Source organism: Schistocerca nitens, unplaced genomic scaffold (genome assembly GCF_023898315.1).
Source record: "Schistocerca nitens isolate TAMUIC-IGC-003100 unplaced genomic scaffold, iqSchNite1.1 HiC_scaffold_189, whole genome shotgun sequence".
In the NCBI taxonomy this organism is placed as follows: domain Eukaryota; kingdom Metazoa; phylum Arthropoda; class Insecta; order Orthoptera; family Acrididae; genus Schistocerca; species Schistocerca nitens.
This window is the reverse complement of record NW_026045730.1, coordinates 1-19547: the sequence shown is the minus strand read 5'-3', so window position 1 is coordinate 19547 and position 19547 is coordinate 1. Positions and strand designations below refer to the sequence as shown.

The 19547-nt window shown below is 53.9% G+C and overlaps 55 non-coding genes across 55 annotated transcripts; all 55 read left to right on the top strand.

Annotated features, from left to right (window-relative positions):
- The first annotated feature begins 1374 nt into the window (after positions 1-1374).
- On the top strand, positions 1375-1446 carry Trnah-gug (transfer RNA histidin (anticodon GUG)). The gene has a single exon. It is a non-coding gene; the product is annotated as a tRNA-His (tRNA).
- Positions 1447-1733: 287 nt separating this feature from the next.
- Positions 1734-1815, top strand: Trnal-aag (transfer RNA leucine (anticodon AAG)). The gene has a single exon. It is a non-coding gene; the product is annotated as a tRNA-Leu (tRNA).
- Positions 1816-1893: 78 nt separating this feature from the next.
- On the top strand, positions 1894-1975 carry Trnal-cag (transfer RNA leucine (anticodon CAG)). The gene has a single exon. It is a non-coding gene; the product is annotated as a tRNA-Leu (tRNA).
- A 279-nt stretch (positions 1976-2254) lies between these two features.
- Positions 2255-2326, top strand: Trnae-cuc (transfer RNA glutamic acid (anticodon CUC)). Its single transcript has one exon. It is a non-coding gene; the product is annotated as a tRNA-Glu (tRNA).
- Positions 2327-2708: 382 nt separating this feature from the next.
- Positions 2709-2780, top strand: Trnah-gug (transfer RNA histidin (anticodon GUG)). The gene has a single exon. It is a non-coding gene; the product is annotated as a tRNA-His (tRNA).
- Positions 2781-3067: 287 nt separating this feature from the next.
- Trnal-aag (transfer RNA leucine (anticodon AAG)) lies at positions 3068-3149 on the top strand. The gene has a single exon. It is a non-coding gene; the product is annotated as a tRNA-Leu (tRNA).
- A 78-nt stretch (positions 3150-3227) lies between these two features.
- Positions 3228-3309, top strand: Trnal-cag (transfer RNA leucine (anticodon CAG)). Its single transcript has one exon. It is a non-coding gene; the product is annotated as a tRNA-Leu (tRNA).
- Positions 3310-3588: 279 nt separating this feature from the next.
- On the top strand, positions 3589-3660 carry Trnae-cuc (transfer RNA glutamic acid (anticodon CUC)). Its single transcript has one exon. It is a non-coding gene; the product is annotated as a tRNA-Glu (tRNA).
- A 382-nt stretch (positions 3661-4042) lies between these two features.
- On the top strand, positions 4043-4114 carry Trnah-gug (transfer RNA histidin (anticodon GUG)). Its single transcript has one exon. It is a non-coding gene; the product is annotated as a tRNA-His (tRNA).
- A 287-nt stretch (positions 4115-4401) lies between these two features.
- On the top strand, positions 4402-4483 carry Trnal-aag (transfer RNA leucine (anticodon AAG)). Its single transcript has one exon. It is a non-coding gene; the product is annotated as a tRNA-Leu (tRNA).
- Positions 4484-4561: 78 nt separating this feature from the next.
- Trnal-cag (transfer RNA leucine (anticodon CAG)) lies at positions 4562-4643 on the top strand. The gene has a single exon. It is a non-coding gene; the product is annotated as a tRNA-Leu (tRNA).
- A 279-nt stretch (positions 4644-4922) lies between these two features.
- On the top strand, positions 4923-4994 carry Trnae-cuc (transfer RNA glutamic acid (anticodon CUC)). The gene has a single exon. It is a non-coding gene; the product is annotated as a tRNA-Glu (tRNA).
- A 382-nt stretch (positions 4995-5376) lies between these two features.
- Positions 5377-5448, top strand: Trnah-gug (transfer RNA histidin (anticodon GUG)). Its single transcript has one exon. It is a non-coding gene; the product is annotated as a tRNA-His (tRNA).
- Positions 5449-5735: 287 nt separating this feature from the next.
- Trnal-aag (transfer RNA leucine (anticodon AAG)) lies at positions 5736-5817 on the top strand. Its single transcript has one exon. It is a non-coding gene; the product is annotated as a tRNA-Leu (tRNA).
- A 78-nt stretch (positions 5818-5895) lies between these two features.
- Trnal-cag (transfer RNA leucine (anticodon CAG)) lies at positions 5896-5977 on the top strand. The gene has a single exon. It is a non-coding gene; the product is annotated as a tRNA-Leu (tRNA).
- A 279-nt stretch (positions 5978-6256) lies between these two features.
- Trnae-cuc (transfer RNA glutamic acid (anticodon CUC)) lies at positions 6257-6328 on the top strand. The gene has a single exon. It is a non-coding gene; the product is annotated as a tRNA-Glu (tRNA).
- Positions 6329-6710: 382 nt separating this feature from the next.
- Trnah-gug (transfer RNA histidin (anticodon GUG)) lies at positions 6711-6782 on the top strand. The gene has a single exon. It is a non-coding gene; the product is annotated as a tRNA-His (tRNA).
- Positions 6783-7069: 287 nt separating this feature from the next.
- Positions 7070-7151, top strand: Trnal-aag (transfer RNA leucine (anticodon AAG)). The gene has a single exon. It is a non-coding gene; the product is annotated as a tRNA-Leu (tRNA).
- Positions 7152-7229: 78 nt separating this feature from the next.
- On the top strand, positions 7230-7311 carry Trnal-cag (transfer RNA leucine (anticodon CAG)). The gene has a single exon. It is a non-coding gene; the product is annotated as a tRNA-Leu (tRNA).
- Positions 7312-7590: 279 nt separating this feature from the next.
- Trnae-cuc (transfer RNA glutamic acid (anticodon CUC)) lies at positions 7591-7662 on the top strand. The gene has a single exon. It is a non-coding gene; the product is annotated as a tRNA-Glu (tRNA).
- Positions 7663-8044: 382 nt separating this feature from the next.
- On the top strand, positions 8045-8116 carry Trnah-gug (transfer RNA histidin (anticodon GUG)). The gene has a single exon. It is a non-coding gene; the product is annotated as a tRNA-His (tRNA).
- Positions 8117-8403: 287 nt separating this feature from the next.
- Positions 8404-8485, top strand: Trnal-aag (transfer RNA leucine (anticodon AAG)). Its single transcript has one exon. It is a non-coding gene; the product is annotated as a tRNA-Leu (tRNA).
- Positions 8486-8563: 78 nt separating this feature from the next.
- On the top strand, positions 8564-8645 carry Trnal-cag (transfer RNA leucine (anticodon CAG)). The gene has a single exon. It is a non-coding gene; the product is annotated as a tRNA-Leu (tRNA).
- Positions 8646-8924: 279 nt separating this feature from the next.
- Positions 8925-8996, top strand: Trnae-cuc (transfer RNA glutamic acid (anticodon CUC)). The gene has a single exon. It is a non-coding gene; the product is annotated as a tRNA-Glu (tRNA).
- Positions 8997-9378: 382 nt separating this feature from the next.
- Trnah-gug (transfer RNA histidin (anticodon GUG)) lies at positions 9379-9450 on the top strand. Its single transcript has one exon. It is a non-coding gene; the product is annotated as a tRNA-His (tRNA).
- Positions 9451-9737: 287 nt separating this feature from the next.
- Trnal-aag (transfer RNA leucine (anticodon AAG)) lies at positions 9738-9819 on the top strand. The gene has a single exon. It is a non-coding gene; the product is annotated as a tRNA-Leu (tRNA).
- A 78-nt stretch (positions 9820-9897) lies between these two features.
- Positions 9898-9979, top strand: Trnal-cag (transfer RNA leucine (anticodon CAG)). The gene has a single exon. It is a non-coding gene; the product is annotated as a tRNA-Leu (tRNA).
- A 279-nt stretch (positions 9980-10258) lies between these two features.
- Trnae-cuc (transfer RNA glutamic acid (anticodon CUC)) lies at positions 10259-10330 on the top strand. Its single transcript has one exon. It is a non-coding gene; the product is annotated as a tRNA-Glu (tRNA).
- Positions 10331-10712: 382 nt separating this feature from the next.
- On the top strand, positions 10713-10784 carry Trnah-gug (transfer RNA histidin (anticodon GUG)). The gene has a single exon. It is a non-coding gene; the product is annotated as a tRNA-His (tRNA).
- A 287-nt stretch (positions 10785-11071) lies between these two features.
- On the top strand, positions 11072-11153 carry Trnal-aag (transfer RNA leucine (anticodon AAG)). Its single transcript has one exon. It is a non-coding gene; the product is annotated as a tRNA-Leu (tRNA).
- A 78-nt stretch (positions 11154-11231) lies between these two features.
- On the top strand, positions 11232-11313 carry Trnal-cag (transfer RNA leucine (anticodon CAG)). The gene has a single exon. It is a non-coding gene; the product is annotated as a tRNA-Leu (tRNA).
- A 279-nt stretch (positions 11314-11592) lies between these two features.
- On the top strand, positions 11593-11664 carry Trnae-cuc (transfer RNA glutamic acid (anticodon CUC)). The gene has a single exon. It is a non-coding gene; the product is annotated as a tRNA-Glu (tRNA).
- Positions 11665-12046: 382 nt separating this feature from the next.
- On the top strand, positions 12047-12118 carry Trnah-gug (transfer RNA histidin (anticodon GUG)). The gene has a single exon. It is a non-coding gene; the product is annotated as a tRNA-His (tRNA).
- Positions 12119-12406: 288 nt separating this feature from the next.
- Trnal-aag (transfer RNA leucine (anticodon AAG)) lies at positions 12407-12488 on the top strand. The gene has a single exon. It is a non-coding gene; the product is annotated as a tRNA-Leu (tRNA).
- A 78-nt stretch (positions 12489-12566) lies between these two features.
- Positions 12567-12648, top strand: Trnal-cag (transfer RNA leucine (anticodon CAG)). Its single transcript has one exon. It is a non-coding gene; the product is annotated as a tRNA-Leu (tRNA).
- Positions 12649-12927: 279 nt separating this feature from the next.
- Positions 12928-12999, top strand: Trnae-cuc (transfer RNA glutamic acid (anticodon CUC)). Its single transcript has one exon. It is a non-coding gene; the product is annotated as a tRNA-Glu (tRNA).
- Positions 13000-13381: 382 nt separating this feature from the next.
- Positions 13382-13453, top strand: Trnah-gug (transfer RNA histidin (anticodon GUG)). Its single transcript has one exon. It is a non-coding gene; the product is annotated as a tRNA-His (tRNA).
- A 287-nt stretch (positions 13454-13740) lies between these two features.
- Trnal-aag (transfer RNA leucine (anticodon AAG)) lies at positions 13741-13822 on the top strand. Its single transcript has one exon. It is a non-coding gene; the product is annotated as a tRNA-Leu (tRNA).
- A 78-nt stretch (positions 13823-13900) lies between these two features.
- Trnal-cag (transfer RNA leucine (anticodon CAG)) lies at positions 13901-13982 on the top strand. Its single transcript has one exon. It is a non-coding gene; the product is annotated as a tRNA-Leu (tRNA).
- A 279-nt stretch (positions 13983-14261) lies between these two features.
- Trnae-cuc (transfer RNA glutamic acid (anticodon CUC)) lies at positions 14262-14333 on the top strand. Its single transcript has one exon. It is a non-coding gene; the product is annotated as a tRNA-Glu (tRNA).
- Positions 14334-14715: 382 nt separating this feature from the next.
- Trnah-gug (transfer RNA histidin (anticodon GUG)) lies at positions 14716-14787 on the top strand. Its single transcript has one exon. It is a non-coding gene; the product is annotated as a tRNA-His (tRNA).
- Positions 14788-15074: 287 nt separating this feature from the next.
- Positions 15075-15156, top strand: Trnal-aag (transfer RNA leucine (anticodon AAG)). Its single transcript has one exon. It is a non-coding gene; the product is annotated as a tRNA-Leu (tRNA).
- A 78-nt stretch (positions 15157-15234) lies between these two features.
- On the top strand, positions 15235-15316 carry Trnal-cag (transfer RNA leucine (anticodon CAG)). Its single transcript has one exon. It is a non-coding gene; the product is annotated as a tRNA-Leu (tRNA).
- Positions 15317-15594: 278 nt separating this feature from the next.
- Positions 15595-15666, top strand: Trnae-cuc (transfer RNA glutamic acid (anticodon CUC)). Its single transcript has one exon. It is a non-coding gene; the product is annotated as a tRNA-Glu (tRNA).
- Positions 15667-16048: 382 nt separating this feature from the next.
- Positions 16049-16120, top strand: Trnah-gug (transfer RNA histidin (anticodon GUG)). The gene has a single exon. It is a non-coding gene; the product is annotated as a tRNA-His (tRNA).
- Positions 16121-16407: 287 nt separating this feature from the next.
- On the top strand, positions 16408-16489 carry Trnal-aag (transfer RNA leucine (anticodon AAG)). Its single transcript has one exon. It is a non-coding gene; the product is annotated as a tRNA-Leu (tRNA).
- Positions 16490-16567: 78 nt separating this feature from the next.
- On the top strand, positions 16568-16649 carry Trnal-cag (transfer RNA leucine (anticodon CAG)). Its single transcript has one exon. It is a non-coding gene; the product is annotated as a tRNA-Leu (tRNA).
- Positions 16650-16928: 279 nt separating this feature from the next.
- Positions 16929-17000, top strand: Trnae-cuc (transfer RNA glutamic acid (anticodon CUC)). The gene has a single exon. It is a non-coding gene; the product is annotated as a tRNA-Glu (tRNA).
- A 381-nt stretch (positions 17001-17381) lies between these two features.
- Trnah-gug (transfer RNA histidin (anticodon GUG)) lies at positions 17382-17453 on the top strand. The gene has a single exon. It is a non-coding gene; the product is annotated as a tRNA-His (tRNA).
- Positions 17454-17740: 287 nt separating this feature from the next.
- On the top strand, positions 17741-17822 carry Trnal-aag (transfer RNA leucine (anticodon AAG)). Its single transcript has one exon. It is a non-coding gene; the product is annotated as a tRNA-Leu (tRNA).
- Positions 17823-17900: 78 nt separating this feature from the next.
- Positions 17901-17982, top strand: Trnal-cag (transfer RNA leucine (anticodon CAG)). The gene has a single exon. It is a non-coding gene; the product is annotated as a tRNA-Leu (tRNA).
- A 279-nt stretch (positions 17983-18261) lies between these two features.
- Positions 18262-18333, top strand: Trnae-cuc (transfer RNA glutamic acid (anticodon CUC)). The gene has a single exon. It is a non-coding gene; the product is annotated as a tRNA-Glu (tRNA).
- Positions 18334-18715: 382 nt separating this feature from the next.
- Positions 18716-18787, top strand: Trnah-gug (transfer RNA histidin (anticodon GUG)). The gene has a single exon. It is a non-coding gene; the product is annotated as a tRNA-His (tRNA).
- Positions 18788-19074: 287 nt separating this feature from the next.
- Trnal-aag (transfer RNA leucine (anticodon AAG)) lies at positions 19075-19156 on the top strand. The gene has a single exon. It is a non-coding gene; the product is annotated as a tRNA-Leu (tRNA).
- Positions 19157-19234: 78 nt separating this feature from the next.
- Trnal-cag (transfer RNA leucine (anticodon CAG)) lies at positions 19235-19316 on the top strand. The gene has a single exon. It is a non-coding gene; the product is annotated as a tRNA-Leu (tRNA).
- Positions 19317-19547: the final 231 nt, after the last annotated feature.

Here is a 19547-nt window from a genome sequence, read left to right as displayed (position 1 = left end):
CGACGTACGGTGGGGACTTCGTGGGCCCCAGGGCCGCTACGGTAGCCGTGAAGGCCTTCGCAGAACCCTGAAAAGGCCTTGCATTCTATGCCTGAATCCGCAAGGAAAAAAAAGAAAAAGGAAAAAAAAAAAAATTAGCAGTTCTATGTTTTTCAGTTTTCCAATTAACTTTTCTTTCTTTATCCACAATTTTCAACAGAACATGTTCACTCATTTTGAAACACCATCCACCGTTACAGAACAAGTTCATTTGGATGGAGAAATTTACTTTTCTCACCACGTTTGGTATGGATTTCCTTACGTGCGAAGGAGCGTTTCATTTGATTTTAGCAATGAAGCTCGCCGAAGAAGGCGCTTGAAGGAGAGCGAATGGAAGGGCTAGAAGGGGAGATGGGAGGCCCTAAAAAAAAATAAAAAAAAATAAAAAAAATAAAAAAAATGGATAAGGCGTCGGACTTCGGATCCGAAGATTGCAGGTTCGAATCCTGTCACGGTCGAGTTTTTCCAGTTCTGCAAAAGATGCATGCTGTTTAAAAAAATTAAAAAAAAAAAAAAAAAACAAAAAAAAAAAACAAAAAAAAAAAAAAGTGGCGAAATTGGTTAGCGCACGGTACTTATAAGGCAGTAACCGTGAGCAATGCCGGGGTTGTGAGTTCGAGCCTCACCTGGGGCATACTTTTATTTCGTAGCAGCTGACTCTGAAAGCATCGGGACGCGAGAGTTAAAAAAAAAAATAAAAAAAAAAAAAATAAAAAAAAAACAAAAAAACAAAAAAAAAATGGATAAAAAAAAAAAAAAAAAAAAAAAAAAGTCGTAGAGCATTCGACTGCAGATCGAGAGGTCCCCGGTTCAATTCCGGGTGCCCCCTTCATTTTTCAAAAAAAAAAAAAAAAAAAAAAAAAAAAAAAAAAAAAAAAAAAAAAAAAAAAAAAAAGTGGCTAGGATGCCTGGCTCTCACCCAGGAGGCCCGGGTTCGATTCCCGGTACCGGAAATGCGCATTTTGTTGCTCCTCTTATGCGACTTGGCCCGACTTAGCTCGACTGACGCTCCGCTGACGCTTGCAGAAAATTACGTTAAGTACGATTCGCGGTCACAAGTGACGGCGAGAGCGATGCGACGTCTGTCCACCTCTTATTGAGGCACATACCTGTGGTCAACAGAGTTGGAGGACTGCAAGACATTGCCACGGGGGTTGAATGCAGCTAACCACACTGCTTAGTGTCCTTACAGCGCAGACACGTTCGTTTGCCAGTATACATATAATGGAGACCGCGTCTGGCACAGCTGTGGGGAGACACAGTGGTGTGTGGGCCGAGCTTTGCTGTTCATCGCCACTTGCAGTCGCGAGAACTGCCGTCGGCGGTGCCTCCGTGGCCGTGATCGTCTAGTGGTTAGGACATTGCGTTGTGGCCGCAATAACCCAGGTTCGAATCCTGGTCACGGCAATTTTTAAAGTTTTGCCTTGCTGTCGCTGCAGTGACGATTGTGACTCAGTGTTTGAAATTACGGTGCCCTCTTGATTTTTCACTCATGTTCCGCAGGCTGCGGGTGGCACTACCAATTCATTATCAACACGTAATGCCGCCGCACCAGAGAGCGGGCAGCTGCCTGTGTAGTTAATCTCTATTCGAAAATGGCAGTTGTTTGAGGTGCAATGGATGAGCAGCCAGTCGCAGCAGAACAGGAAGCTGTGTCGTGCACTGTTTCTACAAAAGCGAAGAACACGGGCACAGGTAGCGTGGCCGAGCGGTCTAAGGCGCTGGTTTAAGGCACCAGTCTCTTCGGAGGCGTGGGTTCGAATCCCACCGCTGCCAGCTTTTTCTCGTTTTTTGTGCCATTGCGATGTTTTCTCGTGGGGTAGAACGCAGCTCCTGTGACCGCCGTGCCACGTAGGTAGCGTGGCCGAGCGGTCTAAGGCGCTGGTTTCAGGCACCAGTCTCTTCGGAGGCGTGGGTTCGAATCCCACCGCTGCCAATGTTTTCTGTCTCGAAAGCAGGAGCACTGATTACCCGCGAAGGGAACAGCGCAGCAAGCCGTGAGCGTCTCTTTCTTAAATTGTCGTAGCAGCACAGTGCGTGGTGCAACGACAGGATTCACAGGCGCAGTCTGGTGTCACGATTGCTGGCGTTCGTCTCCACGAAATGCGTCCCGAGCATGCCGTTCTACAAAGTGGAAACGCTAAATTTTGGCCGTTGTCGTCAAGTAGCGTGTGTACTGTTTGCTGCGTTCGCTGGAGGAGCGCTTGCGTCGTTATCCGGTGTGGTCTAGTGGCTAGGATGCCTGGCTCTCACCCAGGAGGCCCGGGTTCGATTCCCGGTACCGGAAATGCGCATTTTGTTGCTCCTCTTATGCGACTTGGCCCGACTTAGCTCGACTGACGCTCCGCTGACGCTTGCAGAAAATTACGTTAAGTACGATTCGCGGTCACAAGTGACGGCGAGAGCGATGCGACGTCTGTCCACCTCTTATTGAGGCACATACCTGTGGTCAACAGAGTTGGAGGACTGCAAGACATTGCCACGGGGGTTGAATGCAGCTAACCACACTGCTTAGTGTCCTTACAGCGCAGACACGTTCGTTTGCCAGTATACATATAATGGAGACCGCGTCTGGCACAGCTGTGGGGAGACACAGTGGTGTGTGGGCCGAGCTTTGCTGTTCATCGCCACTTGCAGTCGCGAGAACTGCCGTCGGCGGTGCCTCCGTGGCCGTGATCGTCTAGTGGTTAGGACATTGCGTTGTGGCCGCAATAACCCAGGTTCGAATCCTGGTCACGGCAATTTTTAAAGTTTTGCCTTGCTGTCGCTGCAGTGACGATTGTGACTCAGTGTTTGAAATTACGGTGCCCTCTTGATTTTTCACTCATGTTCCGCAGGCTGCGGGTGGCACTACCAATTCATTATCAACACGTAATGCCGCCGCACCAGAGAGCGGGCAGCTGCCTGTGTAGTTAATCTCTATTCGAAAATGGCAGTTGTTTGAGGTGCAATGGATGAGCAGCCAGTCGCAGCAGAACAGGAAGCTGTGTCGTGCACTGTTTCTACAAAAGCGAAGAACACGGGCACAGGTAGCGTGGCCGAGCGGTCTAAGGCGCTGGTTTAAGGCACCAGTCTCTTCGGAGGCGTGGGTTCGAATCCCACCGCTGCCAGCTTTTTCTCGTTTTTTGTGCCATTGCGATGTTTTCTCGTGGGGTAGAACGCAGCTCCTGTGACCGCCGTGCCACGTAGGTAGCGTGGCCGAGCGGTCTAAGGCGCTGGTTTCAGGCACCAGTCTCTTCGGAGGCGTGGGTTCGAATCCCACCGCTGCCAATGTTTTCTGTCTCGAAAGCAGGAGCACTGATTACCCGCGAAGGGAACAGCGCAGCAAGCCGTGAGCGTCTCTTTCTTAAATTGTCGTAGCAGCACAGTGCGTGGTGCAACGACAGGATTCACAGGCGCAGTCTGGTGTCACGATTGCTGGCGTTCGTCTCCACGAAATGCGTCCCGAGCATGCCGTTCTACAAAGTGGAAACGCTAAATTTTGGCCGTTGTCGTCAAGTAGCGTGTGTACTGTTTGCTGCGTTCGCTGGAGGAGCGCTTGCGTCGTTATCCGGTGTGGTCTAGTGGCTAGGATGCCTGGCTCTCACCCAGGAGGCCCGGGTTCGATTCCCGGTACCGGAAATGCGCATTTTGTTGCTCCTCTTATGCGACTTGGCCCGACTTAGCTCGACTGACGCTCCGCTGACGCTTGCAGAAAATTACGTTAAGTACGATTCGCGGTCACAAGTGACGGCGAGAGCGATGCGACGTCTGTCCACCTCTTATTGAGGCACATACCTGTGGTCAACAGAGTTGGAGGACTGCAAGACATTGCCACGGGGGTTGAATGCAGCTAACCACACTGCTTAGTGTCCTTACAGCGCAGACACGTTCGTTTGCCAGTATACATATAATGGAGACCGCGTCTGGCACAGCTGTGGGGAGACACAGTGGTGTGTGGGCCGAGCTTTGCTGTTCATCGCCACTTGCAGTCGCGAGAACTGCCGTCGGCGGTGCCTCCGTGGCCGTGATCGTCTAGTGGTTAGGACATTGCGTTGTGGCCGCAATAACCCAGGTTCGAATCCTGGTCACGGCAATTTTTAAAGTTTTGCCTTGCTGTCGCTGCAGTGACGATTGTGACTCAGTGTTTGAAATTACGGTGCCCTCTTGATTTTTCACTCATGTTCCGCAGGCTGCGGGTGGCACTACCAATTCATTATCAACACGTAATGCCGCCGCACCAGAGAGCGGGCAGCTGCCTGTGTAGTTAATCTCTATTCGAAAATGGCAGTTGTTTGAGGTGCAATGGATGAGCAGCCAGTCGCAGCAGAACAGGAAGCTGTGTCGTGCACTGTTTCTACAAAAGCGAAGAACACGGGCACAGGTAGCGTGGCCGAGCGGTCTAAGGCGCTGGTTTAAGGCACCAGTCTCTTCGGAGGCGTGGGTTCGAATCCCACCGCTGCCAGCTTTTTCTCGTTTTTTGTGCCATTGCGATGTTTTCTCGTGGGGTAGAACGCAGCTCCTGTGACCGCCGTGCCACGTAGGTAGCGTGGCCGAGCGGTCTAAGGCGCTGGTTTCAGGCACCAGTCTCTTCGGAGGCGTGGGTTCGAATCCCACCGCTGCCAATGTTTTCTGTCTCGAAAGCAGGAGCACTGATTACCCGCGAAGGGAACAGCGCAGCAAGCCGTGAGCGTCTCTTTCTTAAATTGTCGTAGCAGCACAGTGCGTGGTGCAACGACAGGATTCACAGGCGCAGTCTGGTGTCACGATTGCTGGCGTTCGTCTCCACGAAATGCGTCCCGAGCATGCCGTTCTACAAAGTGGAAACGCTAAATTTTGGCCGTTGTCGTCAAGTAGCGTGTGTACTGTTTGCTGCGTTCGCTGGAGGAGCGCTTGCGTCGTTATCCGGTGTGGTCTAGTGGCTAGGATGCCTGGCTCTCACCCAGGAGGCCCGGGTTCGATTCCCGGTACCGGAAATGCGCATTTTGTTGCTCCTCTTATGCGACTTGGCCCGACTTAGCTCGACTGACGCTCCGCTGACGCTTGCAGAAAATTACGTTAAGTACGATTCGCGGTCACAAGTGACGGCGAGAGCGATGCGACGTCTGTCCACCTCTTATTGAGGCACATACCTGTGGTCAACAGAGTTGGAGGACTGCAAGACATTGCCACGGGGGTTGAATGCAGCTAACCACACTGCTTAGTGTCCTTACAGCGCAGACACGTTCGTTTGCCAGTATACATATAATGGAGACCGCGTCTGGCACAGCTGTGGGGAGACACAGTGGTGTGTGGGCCGAGCTTTGCTGTTCATCGCCACTTGCAGTCGCGAGAACTGCCGTCGGCGGTGCCTCCGTGGCCGTGATCGTCTAGTGGTTAGGACATTGCGTTGTGGCCGCAATAACCCAGGTTCGAATCCTGGTCACGGCAATTTTTAAAGTTTTGCCTTGCTGTCGCTGCAGTGACGATTGTGACTCAGTGTTTGAAATTACGGTGCCCTCTTGATTTTTCACTCATGTTCCGCAGGCTGCGGGTGGCACTACCAATTCATTATCAACACGTAATGCCGCCGCACCAGAGAGCGGGCAGCTGCCTGTGTAGTTAATCTCTATTCGAAAATGGCAGTTGTTTGAGGTGCAATGGATGAGCAGCCAGTCGCAGCAGAACAGGAAGCTGTGTCGTGCACTGTTTCTACAAAAGCGAAGAACACGGGCACAGGTAGCGTGGCCGAGCGGTCTAAGGCGCTGGTTTAAGGCACCAGTCTCTTCGGAGGCGTGGGTTCGAATCCCACCGCTGCCAGCTTTTTCTCGTTTTTTGTGCCATTGCGATGTTTTCTCGTGGGGTAGAACGCAGCTCCTGTGACCGCCGTGCCACGTAGGTAGCGTGGCCGAGCGGTCTAAGGCGCTGGTTTCAGGCACCAGTCTCTTCGGAGGCGTGGGTTCGAATCCCACCGCTGCCAATGTTTTCTGTCTCGAAAGCAGGAGCACTGATTACCCGCGAAGGGAACAGCGCAGCAAGCCGTGAGCGTCTCTTTCTTAAATTGTCGTAGCAGCACAGTGCGTGGTGCAACGACAGGATTCACAGGCGCAGTCTGGTGTCACGATTGCTGGCGTTCGTCTCCACGAAATGCGTCCCGAGCATGCCGTTCTACAAAGTGGAAACGCTAAATTTTGGCCGTTGTCGTCAAGTAGCGTGTGTACTGTTTGCTGCGTTCGCTGGAGGAGCGCTTGCGTCGTTATCCGGTGTGGTCTAGTGGCTAGGATGCCTGGCTCTCACCCAGGAGGCCCGGGTTCGATTCCCGGTACCGGAAATGCGCATTTTGTTGCTCCTCTTATGCGACTTGGCCCGACTTAGCTCGACTGACGCTCCGCTGACGCTTGCAGAAAATTACGTTAAGTACGATTCGCGGTCACAAGTGACGGCGAGAGCGATGCGACGTCTGTCCACCTCTTATTGAGGCACATACCTGTGGTCAACAGAGTTGGAGGACTGCAAGACATTGCCACGGGGGTTGAATGCAGCTAACCACACTGCTTAGTGTCCTTACAGCGCAGACACGTTCGTTTGCCAGTATACATATAATGGAGACCGCGTCTGGCACAGCTGTGGGGAGACACAGTGGTGTGTGGGCCGAGCTTTGCTGTTCATCGCCACTTGCAGTCGCGAGAACTGCCGTCGGCGGTGCCTCCGTGGCCGTGATCGTCTAGTGGTTAGGACATTGCGTTGTGGCCGCAATAACCCAGGTTCGAATCCTGGTCACGGCAATTTTTAAAGTTTTGCCTTGCTGTCGCTGCAGTGACGATTGTGACTCAGTGTTTGAAATTACGGTGCCCTCTTGATTTTTCACTCATGTTCCGCAGGCTGCGGGTGGCACTACCAATTCATTATCAACACGTAATGCCGCCGCACCAGAGAGCGGGCAGCTGCCTGTGTAGTTAATCTCTATTCGAAAATGGCAGTTGTTTGAGGTGCAATGGATGAGCAGCCAGTCGCAGCAGAACAGGAAGCTGTGTCGTGCACTGTTTCTACAAAAGCGAAGAACACGGGCACAGGTAGCGTGGCCGAGCGGTCTAAGGCGCTGGTTTAAGGCACCAGTCTCTTCGGAGGCGTGGGTTCGAATCCCACCGCTGCCAGCTTTTTCTCGTTTTTTGTGCCATTGCGATGTTTTCTCGTGGGGTAGAACGCAGCTCCTGTGACCGCCGTGCCACGTAGGTAGCGTGGCCGAGCGGTCTAAGGCGCTGGTTTCAGGCACCAGTCTCTTCGGAGGCGTGGGTTCGAATCCCACCGCTGCCAATGTTTTCTGTCTCGAAAGCAGGAGCACTGATTACCCGCGAAGGGAACAGCGCAGCAAGCCGTGAGCGTCTCTTTCTTAAATTGTCGTAGCAGCACAGTGCGTGGTGCAACGACAGGATTCACAGGCGCAGTCTGGTGTCACGATTGCTGGCGTTCGTCTCCACGAAATGCGTCCCGAGCATGCCGTTCTACAAAGTGGAAACGCTAAATTTTGGCCGTTGTCGTCAAGTAGCGTGTGTACTGTTTGCTGCGTTCGCTGGAGGAGCGCTTGCGTCGTTATCCGGTGTGGTCTAGTGGCTAGGATGCCTGGCTCTCACCCAGGAGGCCCGGGTTCGATTCCCGGTACCGGAAATGCGCATTTTGTTGCTCCTCTTATGCGACTTGGCCCGACTTAGCTCGACTGACGCTCCGCTGACGCTTGCAGAAAATTACGTTAAGTACGATTCGCGGTCACAAGTGACGGCGAGAGCGATGCGACGTCTGTCCACCTCTTATTGAGGCACATACCTGTGGTCAACAGAGTTGGAGGACTGCAAGACATTGCCACGGGGGTTGAATGCAGCTAACCACACTGCTTAGTGTCCTTACAGCGCAGACACGTTCGTTTGCCAGTATACATATAATGGAGACCGCGTCTGGCACAGCTGTGGGGAGACACAGTGGTGTGTGGGCCGAGCTTTGCTGTTCATCGCCACTTGCAGTCGCGAGAACTGCCGTCGGCGGTGCCTCCGTGGCCGTGATCGTCTAGTGGTTAGGACATTGCGTTGTGGCCGCAATAACCCAGGTTCGAATCCTGGTCACGGCAATTTTTAAAGTTTTGCCTTGCTGTCGCTGCAGTGACGATTGTGACTCAGTGTTTGAAATTACGGTGCCCTCTTGATTTTTCACTCATGTTCCGCAGGCTGCGGGTGGCACTACCAATTCATTATCAACACGTAATGCCGCCGCACCAGAGAGCGGGCAGCTGCCTGTGTAGTTAATCTCTATTCGAAAATGGCAGTTGTTTGAGGTGCAATGGATGAGCAGCCAGTCGCAGCAGAACAGGAAGCTGTGTCGTGCACTGTTTCTACAAAAGCGAAGAACACGGGCACAGGTAGCGTGGCCGAGCGGTCTAAGGCGCTGGTTTAAGGCACCAGTCTCTTCGGAGGCGTGGGTTCGAATCCCACCGCTGCCAGCTTTTTCTCGTTTTTTGTGCCATTGCGATGTTTTCTCGTGGGGTAGAACGCAGCTCCTGTGACCGCCGTGCCACGTAGGTAGCGTGGCCGAGCGGTCTAAGGCGCTGGTTTCAGGCACCAGTCTCTTCGGAGGCGTGGGTTCGAATCCCACCGCTGCCAATGTTTTCTGTCTCGAAAGCAGGAGCACTGATTACCCGCGAAGGGAACAGCGCAGCAAGCCGTGAGCGTCTCTTTCTTAAATTGTCGTAGCAGCACAGTGCGTGGTGCAACGACAGGATTCACAGGCGCAGTCTGGTGTCACGATTGCTGGCGTTCGTCTCCACGAAATGCGTCCCGAGCATGCCGTTCTACAAAGTGGAAACGCTAAATTTTGGCCGTTGTCGTCAAGTAGCGTGTGTACTGTTTGCTGCGTTCGCTGGAGGAGCGCTTGCGTCGTTATCCGGTGTGGTCTAGTGGCTAGGATGCCTGGCTCTCACCCAGGAGGCCCGGGTTCGATTCCCGGTACCGGAAATGCGCATTTTGTTGCTCCTCTTATGCGACTTGGCCCGACTTAGCTCGACTGACGCTCCGCTGACGCTTGCAGAAAATTACGTTAAGTACGATTCGCGGTCACAAGTGACGGCGAGAGCGATGCGACGTCTGTCCACCTCTTATTGAGGCACATACCTGTGGTCAACAGAGTTGGAGGACTGCAAGACATTGCCACGGGGGTTGAATGCAGCTAACCACACTGCTTAGTGTCCTTACAGCGCAGACACGTTCGTTTGCCAGTATACATATAATGGAGACCGCGTCTGGCACAGCTGTGGGGAGACACAGTGGTGTGTGGGCCGAGCTTTGCTGTTCATCGCCACTTGCAGTCGCGAGAACTGCCGTCGGCGGTGCCTCCGTGGCCGTGATCGTCTAGTGGTTAGGACATTGCGTTGTGGCCGCAATAACCCAGGTTCGAATCCTGGTCACGGCAATTTTTAAAGTTTTGCCTTGCTGTCGCTGCAGTGACGATTGTGACTCAGTGTTTGAAATTACGGTGCCCTCTTGATTTTTCACTCATGTTCCGCAGGCTGCGGGTGGCACTACCAATTCATTATCAACACGTAATGCCGCCGCACCAGAGAGCGGGCAGCTGCCTGTGTAGTTAATCTCTATTCGAAAATGGCAGTTGTTTGAGGTGCAATGGATGAGCAGCCAGTCGCAGCAGAACAGGAAGCTGTGTCGTGCACTGTTTCTACAAAAGCGAAGAACACGGGCACAGGTAGCGTGGCCGAGCGGTCTAAGGCGCTGGTTTAAGGCACCAGTCTCTTCGGAGGCGTGGGTTCGAATCCCACCGCTGCCAGCTTTTTCTCGTTTTTTGTGCCATTGCGATGTTTTCTCGTGGGGTAGAACGCAGCTCCTGTGACCGCCGTGCCACGTAGGTAGCGTGGCCGAGCGGTCTAAGGCGCTGGTTTCAGGCACCAGTCTCTTCGGAGGCGTGGGTTCGAATCCCACCGCTGCCAATGTTTTCTGTCTCGAAAGCAGGAGCACTGATTACCCGCGAAGGGAACAGCGCAGCAAGCCGTGAGCGTCTCTTTCTTAAATTGTCGTAGCAGCACAGTGCGTGGTGCAACGACAGGATTCACAGGCGCAGTCTGGTGTCACGATTGCTGGCGTTCGTCTCCACGAAATGCGTCCCGAGCATGCCGTTCTACAAAGTGGAAACGCTAAATTTTGGCCGTTGTCGTCAAGTAGCGTGTGTACTGTTTGCTGCGTTCGCTGGAGGAGCGCTTGCGTCGTTATCCGGTGTGGTCTAGTGGCTAGGATGCCTGGCTCTCACCCAGGAGGCCCGGGTTCGATTCCCGGTACCGGAAATGCGCATTTTGTTGCTCCTCTTATGCGACTTGGCCCGACTTAGCTCGACTGACGCTCCGCTGACGCTTGCAGAAAATTACGTTAAGTACGATTCGCGGTCACAAGTGACGGCGAGAGCGATGCGACGTCTGTCCACCTCTTATTGAGGCACATACCTGTGGTCAACAGAGTTGGAGGACTGCAAGACATTGCCACGGGGGTTGAATGCAGCTAACCACACTGCTTAGTGTCCTTACAGCGCAGACACGTTCGTTTGCCAGTATACATATAATGGAGACCGCGTCTGGCACAGCTGTGGGGAGACACAGTGGTGTGTGGGCCGAGCTTTGCTGTTCATCGCCACTTGCAGTCGCGAGAACTGCCGTCGGCGGTGCCTCCGTGGCCGTGATCGTCTAGTGGTTAGGACATTGCGTTGTGGCCGCAATAACCCAGGTTCGAATCCTGGTCACGGCAATTTTTAAAGTTTTGCCTTGCTGTCGCTGCAGTGACGATTGTGACTCAGTGTTTGAAATTACGGTGCCCTCTTGATTTTTCACTCATGTTCCGCAGGCTGCGGGTGGCACTACCAATTCATTATCAACACGTAATGCCGCCGCACCAGAGAGCGGGCAGCTGCCTGTGTAGTTAATCTCTATTCGAAAATGGCAGTTGTTTGAGGTGCAATGGATGAGCAGCCAGTCGCAGCAGAACAGGAAGCTGTGTCGTGCACTGTTTCTACAAAAGCGAAGAACACGGGCACAGGTAGCGTGGCCGAGCGGTCTAAGGCGCTGGTTTAAGGCACCAGTCTCTTCGGAGGCGTGGGTTCGAATCCCACCGCTGCCAGCTTTTTCTCGTTTTTTGTGCCATTGCGATGTTTTCTCGTGGGGTAGAACGCAGCTCCTGTGACCGCCGTGCCACGTAGGTAGCGTGGCCGAGCGGTCTAAGGCGCTGGTTTCAGGCACCAGTCTCTTCGGAGGCGTGGGTTCGAATCCCACCGCTGCCAATGTTTTCTGTCTCGAAAGCAGGAGCACTGATTACCCGCGAAGGGAACAGCGCAGCAAGCCGTGAGCGTCTCTTTCTTAAATTGTCGTAGCAGCACAGTGCGTGGTGCAACGACAGGATTCACAGGCGCAGTCTGGTGTCACGATTGCTGGCGTTCGTCTCCACGAAATGCGTCCCGAGCATGCCGTTCTACAAAGTGGAAACGCTAAATTTTGGCCGTTGTCGTCAAGTAGCGTGTGTACTGTTTGCTGCGTTCGCTGGAGGAGCGCTTGCGTCGTTATCCGGTGTGGTCTAGTGGCTAGGATGCCTGGCTCTCACCCAGGAGGCCCGGGTTCGATTCCCGGTACCGGAAATGCGCATTTTGTTGCTCCTCTTATGCGACTTGGCCCGACTTAGCTCGACTGACGCTCCGCTGACGCTTGCAGAAAATTACGTTAAGTACGATTCGCGGTCACAAGTGACGGCGAGAGCGATGCGACGTCTGTCCACCTCTTATTGAGGCACATACCTGTGGTCAACAGAGTTGGAGGACTGCAAGACATTGCCACGGGGGTTGAATGCAGCTAACCACACTGCTTAGTGTCCTTACAGCGCAGACACGTTCGTTTGCCAGTATACATATAATGGAGACCGCGTCTGGCACAGCTGTGGGGAGACACAGTGGTGTGTGGGCCGAGCTTTGCTGTTCATCGCCACTTGCAGTCGCGAGAACTGCCGTCGGCGGTGCCTCCGTGGCCGTGATCGTCTAGTGGTTAGGACATTGCGTTGTGGCCGCAATAACCCAGGTTCGAATCCTGGTCACGGCAATTTTTAAAGTTTTGCCTTGCTGTCGCTGCAGTGACGATTGTGACTCAGTGTTTGAAATTACGGTGCCCTCTTGATTTTTCACTCATGTTCCGCAGGCTGCGGGTGGCACTACCAATTCATTATCAACACGTAATGCCGCCGCACCAGAGAGCGGGCAGCTGCCTGTGTAGTTAATCTCTATTCGAAAATGGCAGTTGTTTGAGGTGCAATGGATTGAGCAGCCAGTCGCAGCAGAACAGGAAGCTGTGTCGTGCACTGTTTCTACAAAAGCGAAGAACACGGGCACAGGTAGCGTGGCCGAGCGGTCTAAGGCGCTGGTTTAAGGCACCAGTCTCTTCGGAGGCGTGGGTTCGAATCCCACCGCTGCCAGCTTTTTCTCGTTTTTTGTGCCATTGCGATGTTTTCTCGTGGGGTAGAACGCAGCTCCTGTGACCGCCGTGCCACGTAGGTAGCGTGGCCGAGCGGTCTAAGGCGCTGGTTTCAGGCACCAGTCTCTTCGGAGGCGTGGGTTCGAATCCCACCGCTGCCAATGTTTTCTGTCTCGAAAGCAGGAGCACTGATTACCCGCGAAGGGAACAGCGCAGCAAGCCGTGAGCGTCTCTTTCTTAAATTGTCGTAGCAGCACAGTGCGTGGTGCAACGACAGGATTCACAGGCGCAGTCTGGTGTCACGATTGCTGGCGTTCGTCTCCACGAAATGCGTCCCGAGCATGCCGTTCTACAAAGTGGAAACGCTAAATTTTGGCCGTTGTCGTCAAGTAGCGTGTGTACTGTTTGCTGCGTTCGCTGGAGGAGCGCTTGCGTCGTTATCCGGTGTGGTCTAGTGGCTAGGATGCCTGGCTCTCACCCAGGAGGCCCGGGTTCGATTCCCGGTACCGGAAATGCGCATTTTGTTGCTCCTCTTATGCGACTTGGCCCGACTTAGCTCGACTGACGCTCCGCTGACGCTTGCAGAAAATTACGTTAAGTACGATTCGCGGTCACAAGTGACGGCGAGAGCGATGCGACGTCTGTCCACCTCTTATTGAGGCACATACCTGTGGTCAACAGAGTTGGAGGACTGCAAGACATTGCCACGGGGGTTGAATGCAGCTAACCACACTGCTTAGTGTCCTTACAGCGCAGACACGTTCGTTTGCCAGTATACATATAATGGAGACCGCGTCTGGCACAGCTGTGGGGAGACACAGTGGTGTGTGGGCCGAGCTTTGCTGTTCATCGCCACTTGCAGTCGCGAGAACTGCCGTCGGCGGTGCCTCCGTGGCCGTGATCGTCTAGTGGTTAGGACATTGCGTTGTGGCCGCAATAACCCAGGTTCGAATCCTGGTCACGGCAATTTTTAAAGTTTTGCCTTGCTGTCGCTGCAGTGACGATTGTGACTCAGTGTTTGAAATTACGGTGCCCTCTTGATTTTTCACTCATGTTCCGCAGGCTGCGGGTGGCACTACCAATTCATTATCAACACGTAATGCCGCCGCACCAGAGAGCGGGCAGCTGCCTGTGTAGTTAATCTCTATTCGAAAATGGCAGTTGTTTGAGGTGCAATGGATGAGCAGCCAGTCGCAGCAGAACAGGAAGCTGTGTCGTGCACTGTTTCTACAAAAGCGAAGAACACGGGCACAGGTAGCGTGGCCGAGCGGTCTAAGGCGCTGGTTTAAGGCACCAGTCTCTTCGGAGGCGTGGGTTCGAATCCCACCGCTGCCAGCTTTTTCTCGTTTTTTGTGCCATTGCGATGTTTTCTCGTGGGGTAGAACGCAGCTCCTGTGACCGCCGTGCCACGTAGGTAGCGTGGCCGAGCGGTCTAAGGCGCTGGTTTCAGGCACCAGTCTCTTCGGAGGCGTGGGTTCGAATCCCACCGCTGCCAATGTTTTCTGTCTCGAAAGCAGGAGCACTGATTACCCGCGAAGGGAACAGCGCAGCAAGCCGTGAGCGTCTCTTTCTTAAATTGTCGTAGCAGCACAGTGCGTGGTGCAACGACAGGATTCACAGGCGCAGTCTGGTGTCACGATTGCTGGCGTTCGTCTCCACGAAATGCGTCCCGAGCATGCCGTTCTACAAAGTGGAAACGCTAAATTTTGGCCGTTGTCGTCAAGTAGCGTGTGTACTGTTTGCTGCGTTCGCTGGAGGAGCGCTTGCGTCGTTATCCGGTGTGGTCTAGTGGCTAGGATGCCTGGCTCTCACCCAGGAGGCCCGGGTTCGATTCCCGGTACCGGAAATGCGCATTTTGTTGCTCCTCTTATGCGACTTGGCCCGACTTAGCTCGACTGACGCTCCGCTGACGCTTGCAGAAAATTACGTTAAGTACGATTCGCGGTCACAAGTGACGGCGAGAGCGATGCGACGTCTGTCCACCTCTTATTGAGGCACATACCTGTGGTCAACAGAGTTGGAGGACTGCAAGACATTGCCACGGGGGTTGAATGCAGCTAACCACACTGCTTAGTGTCCTTACAGCGCAGACACGTTCGTTTGCCAGTATACATATAATGGAGACCGCGTCTGGCACAGCTGTGGGGAGACACAGTGGTGTGTGGGCCGAGCTTTGCTGTTCATCGCCACTTGCAGTCGCGAGAACTGCCGTCGGCGGTGCCTCCGTGGCCGTGATCGTCTAGTGGTTAGGACATTGCGTTGTGGCCGCAATAACCCAGGTTCGAATCCTGGTCACGGCAATTTTTAAAGTTTTGCCTTGCTGTCGCTGCAGTGACGATTGTGACTCAGTGTTTGAAATTACGGTGCCCTCTTGATTTTTCACTCATGTTCCGCAGGCTGCGGGTGGCACTACCAATTCATTATCAACACGTAATGCCGCCGCACCAGAGAGCGGGCAGCTGCCTGTGTAGTTAATCTCTATTCGAAAATGGCAGTTGTTTGAGGTGCAATGGATGAGCAGCCAGTCGCAGCAGAACAGGAAGCTGTGTCGTGCACTGTTTCTACAAAAGCGAAGAACACGGGCACAGGTAGCGTGGCCGAGCGGTCTAAGGCGCTGGTTTAAGGCACCAGTCTCTTCGGAGGCGTGGGTTCGAATCCCACCGCTGCCAGCTTTTTCTCGTTTTTTGTGCCATTGCGATGTTTTCTCGTGGGGTAGAACGCAGCTCCTGTGACCGCCGTGCCACGTAGGTAGCGTGGCCGAGCGGTCTAAGGCGCTGGTTTCAGGCACCAGTCTCTTCGGAGGCGTGGGTTCGAATCCCACCGCTGCCAATGTTTTCTGTCTCGAAAGCAGGAGCACTGATTACCCGCGAAGGGAACAGCGCAGCAAGCCGTGAGCGTCTCTTTCTTAAATTGTCGTAGCAGCACAGTGCGTGGTGCAACGACAGGATTCACAGGCGCAGTCTGGTGTCACGATTGCTGGCGTTCGTCTCCACGAAATGCGTCCCGAGCATGCCGTCTACAAAGTGGAAACGCTAAATTTTGGCCGTTGTCGTCAAGTAGCGTGTGTACTGTTTGCTGCGTTCGCTGGAGGAGCGCTTGCGTCGTTATCCGGTGTGGTCTAGTGGCTAGGATGCCTGGCTCTCACCCAGGAGGCCCGGGTTCGATTCCCGGTACCGGAAATGCGCATTTTGTTGCTCCTCTTATGCGACTTGGCCCGACTTAGCTCGACTGACGCTCCGCTGACGCTTGCAGAAAATTACGTTAAGTACGATTCGCGGTCACAAGTGACGGCGAGAGCGATGCGACGTCTGTCCACCTCTTATTGAGGCACATACCTGTGGTCAACAGAGTTGGAGGACTGCAAGACATTGCCACGGGGGTTGAATGCAGCTAACCACACTGCTTAGTGTCCTTACAGCGCAGACACGTTCGTTTGCCAGTATACATATAATGGAGACCGCGTCTGGCACAGCTGTGGGGAGACACAGTGGTGTGTGGGCCGAGCTTTGCTGTTCATCGCCACTTGCAGTCGCGAGAACTGCCGTCGGCGGTGCCTCCGTGGCCGTGATCGTCTAGTGGTTAGGACATTGCGTTGTGGCCGCAATAACCCAGGTTCGAATCCTGGTCACGGCAATTTTTAAAGTTTTGCCTTGCTGTCGCTGCAGTGACGATTGTGACTCAGTGTTTGAAATTACGGTGCCCTCTTGATTTTTCACTCATGTTCCGCAGGCTGCGGGTGGCACTACCAATTCATTATCAACACGTAATGCCGCCGCACCAGAGAGCGGGCAGCTGCCTGTGTAGTTAATCTCTATTCGAAAATGGCAGTTGTTTGAGGTGCAATGGATGAGCAGCCAGTCGCAGCAGAACAGGAAGCTGTGTCGTGCACTGTTTCTACAAAAGCGAAGAACACGGGCACAGGTAGCGTGGCCGAGCGGTCTAAGGCGCTGGTTTAAGGCACCAGTCTCTTCGGAGGCGTGGGTTCGAATCCCACCGCTGCCAGCTTTTTCTCGTTTTTTGTGCCATTGCGATGTTTTCTCGTGGGGTAGAACGCAGCTCCTGTGACCGCCGTGCCACGTAGGTAGCGTGGCCGAGCGGTCTAAGGCGCTGGTTTCAGGCACCAGTCTCTTCGGAGGCGTGGGTTCGAATCCCACCGCTGCCAATGTTTTCTGTCTCGAAAGCAGGAGCACTGATTACCCGCGAAGGGAACAGCGCAGCAAGCCGTGAGCGTCTCTTTCTTAAATTGTCGTAGCAGCACAGTGCGTGGTGCAACGACAGGATTCACAGGCGCAGTCTGGTGTCACGATTGCTGGCGTTCGTCTCCACGAAATGCGTCCCGAGCATGCCGTTCTACAAAGTGGAAACGCTAAATTTTGGCCGTTGTCGTCAAGTAGCGTGTGTACTGTTTGCTGCGTTCGCTGGAGGAGCGCTTGCGTCGTTATCCGGTGTGGTCTAGTGGCTAGGATGCCTGGCTCTCACCCAGGAGGCCCGGGTTCGATTCCCGGTACCGGAAATGCGCATTTTGTTGCTCCTCTTATGCGACTTGGCCCGACTTAGCTCGACTGACGCTCCGCTGACGCTTGCAGAAAATTACGTTAAGTACGATTCGCGGTCACAAGTGACGGCGAGAGCGATGCGACGTCTGTCCACCTCTTATTGAGGCACATACCTGTGGTCAACAGAGTTGGAGGACTGCAAGACATTGCCACGGGGGTTGAATGCAGCTAACCACACTGCTTAGTGTCCTTACAGCGCAGACACGTTCGTTTGCCAGTATACATATAATGGAGACCGCGTCTGGCACAGCTGTGGGAGACACAGTGGTGTGTGGGCCGAGCTTTGCTGTTCATCGCCACTTGCAGTCGCGAGAACTGCCGTCGGCGGTGCCTCCGTGGCCGTGATCGTCTAGTGGTTAGGACATTGCGTTGTGGCCGCAATAACCCAGGTTCGAATCCTGGTCACGGCAATTTTTAAAGTTTTGCCTTGCTGTCGCTGCAGTGACGATTGTGACTCAGTGTTTGAAATTACGGTGCCCTCTTGATTTTTCACTCATGTTCCGCAGGCTGCGGGTGGCACTACCAATTCATTATCAACACGTAATGCCGCCGCACCAGAGAGCGGGCAGCTGCCTGTGTAGTTAATCTCTATTCGAAAATGGCAGTTGTTTGAGGTGCAATGGATGAGCAGCCAGTCGCAGCAGAACAGGAAGCTGTGTCGTGCACTGTTTCTACAAAAGCGAAGAACACGGGCACAGGTAGCGTGGCCGAGCGGTCTAAGGCGCTGGTTTAAGGCACCAGTCTCTTCGGAGGCGTGGGTTCGAATCCCACCGCTGCCAGCTTTTTCTCGTTTTTTGTGCCATTGCGATGTTTTCTCGTGGGGTAGAACGCAGCTCCTGTGACCGCCGTGCCACGTAGGTAGCGTGGCCGAGCGGTCTAAGGCGCTGGTTTCAGGCACCAGTCTCTTCGGAGGCGTGGGTTCGAATCCCACCGCTGCCAATGTTTTCTGTCTCGAAAGCAGGAGCACTGATTACCCGCGAAGGGAACAGCGCAGCAAGCCGTGAGCGTCTCTTTCTTAAATTGTCGTAGCAGCACAGTGCGTGGTGCAACGACAGGATTCACAGGCGCAGTCTGGTGTCACGATTGCTGGCGTTCGTCTCCACGAAATGCGTCCCGAGCATGCCGTTCTACAAAGTGGAAACGCTAAATTTTGGCCGTTGTCGTCAAGTAGCGTGTGTACTGTTTGCTGCGTTCGCTGGAGGAGCGCTTGCGTCGTTATCCGGTGTGGTCTAGTGGCTAGGATGCCTGGCTCTCACCCAGGAGGCCCGGGTTCGATTCCCGGTACCGGAAATGCGCATTTTGTTGCTCCTCTTATGCGACTTGGCCCGACTTAGCTCGACTGACGCTCCGCTGACGCTTGCAGAAAATTACGTTAAGTACGATTCGCGGTCACAAGTGACGGCGAGAGCGATGCGACGTCTGTCCACCTCTTATTGAGGCACATACCTGTGGTCAACAGAGTTGGAGGACTGCAAGACATTGCCACGGGGGTTGAATGCAGCTAACCACACTGCTTAGTGTCCTTACAGCGCAGACACGTTCGTTTGCCAGTATACATATAATGGAGACCGCGTCTGGCACAGCTGTGGGGAGACACAGTGGTGTGTGGGCCGAGCTTTGCTGTTCATCGCCACTTGCAGTCGCGAGAACTGCCGTCGGCGGTGCCTCCGTGGCCGTGATCGTCTAGTGGTTAGGACATTGCGTTGTGGCCGCAATAACCCAGGTTCGAATCCTGGTCACGGCAATTTTTAAAGTTTTGCCTTGCTGTCGCTGCAGTGACGATTGTGACTCAGTGTTTGAAATTACGGTGCCCTCTTGATTTTTCACTCATGTTCCGCAGGCTGCGGGTGGCACTACCAATTCATTATCAACACGTAATGCCGCCGCACCAGAGAGCGGGCAGCTGCCTGTGTAGTTAATCTCTATTCGAAAATGGCAGTTGTTTGAGGTGCAATGGATGAGCAGCCAGTCGCAGCAGAACAGGAAGCTGTGTCGTGCACTGTTTCTACAAAAGCGAAGAACACGGGCACAGGTAGCGTGGCCGAGCGGTCTAAGGCGCTGGTTTAAGGCACCAGTCTCTTCGGAGGCGTGGGTTCGAATCCCACCGCTGCCAGCTTTTTCTCGTTTTTTGTGCCATTGCGATGTTTTCTCGTGGGGTAGAACGCAGCTCCTGTGACCGCCGTGCCACGTAGGTAGCGTGGCCGAGCGGTCTAAGGCGCTGGTTTCAGGCACCAGTCTCTTCGGAGGCGTGGGTTCGAATCCCACCGCTGCCAATGTTTTCTGTCTCGAAAGCAGGAGCACTGATTACCCGCGAAGGGAACAGCGCAGCAAGCCGTGAGCGTCTCTTTCTTAAATTGTCGTAGCAGCACAGTGCGTGGTGCAACGACAGGATTCACAGGCGCAGTCTGGTGTCACGATTGCTGGCGTTCGTCTCCACGAAATGCGTCCCGAGCATGCCGTTCTACAAAGTGGAAACGCTAAATTTTGGCCGTTGTCGTCAAGTA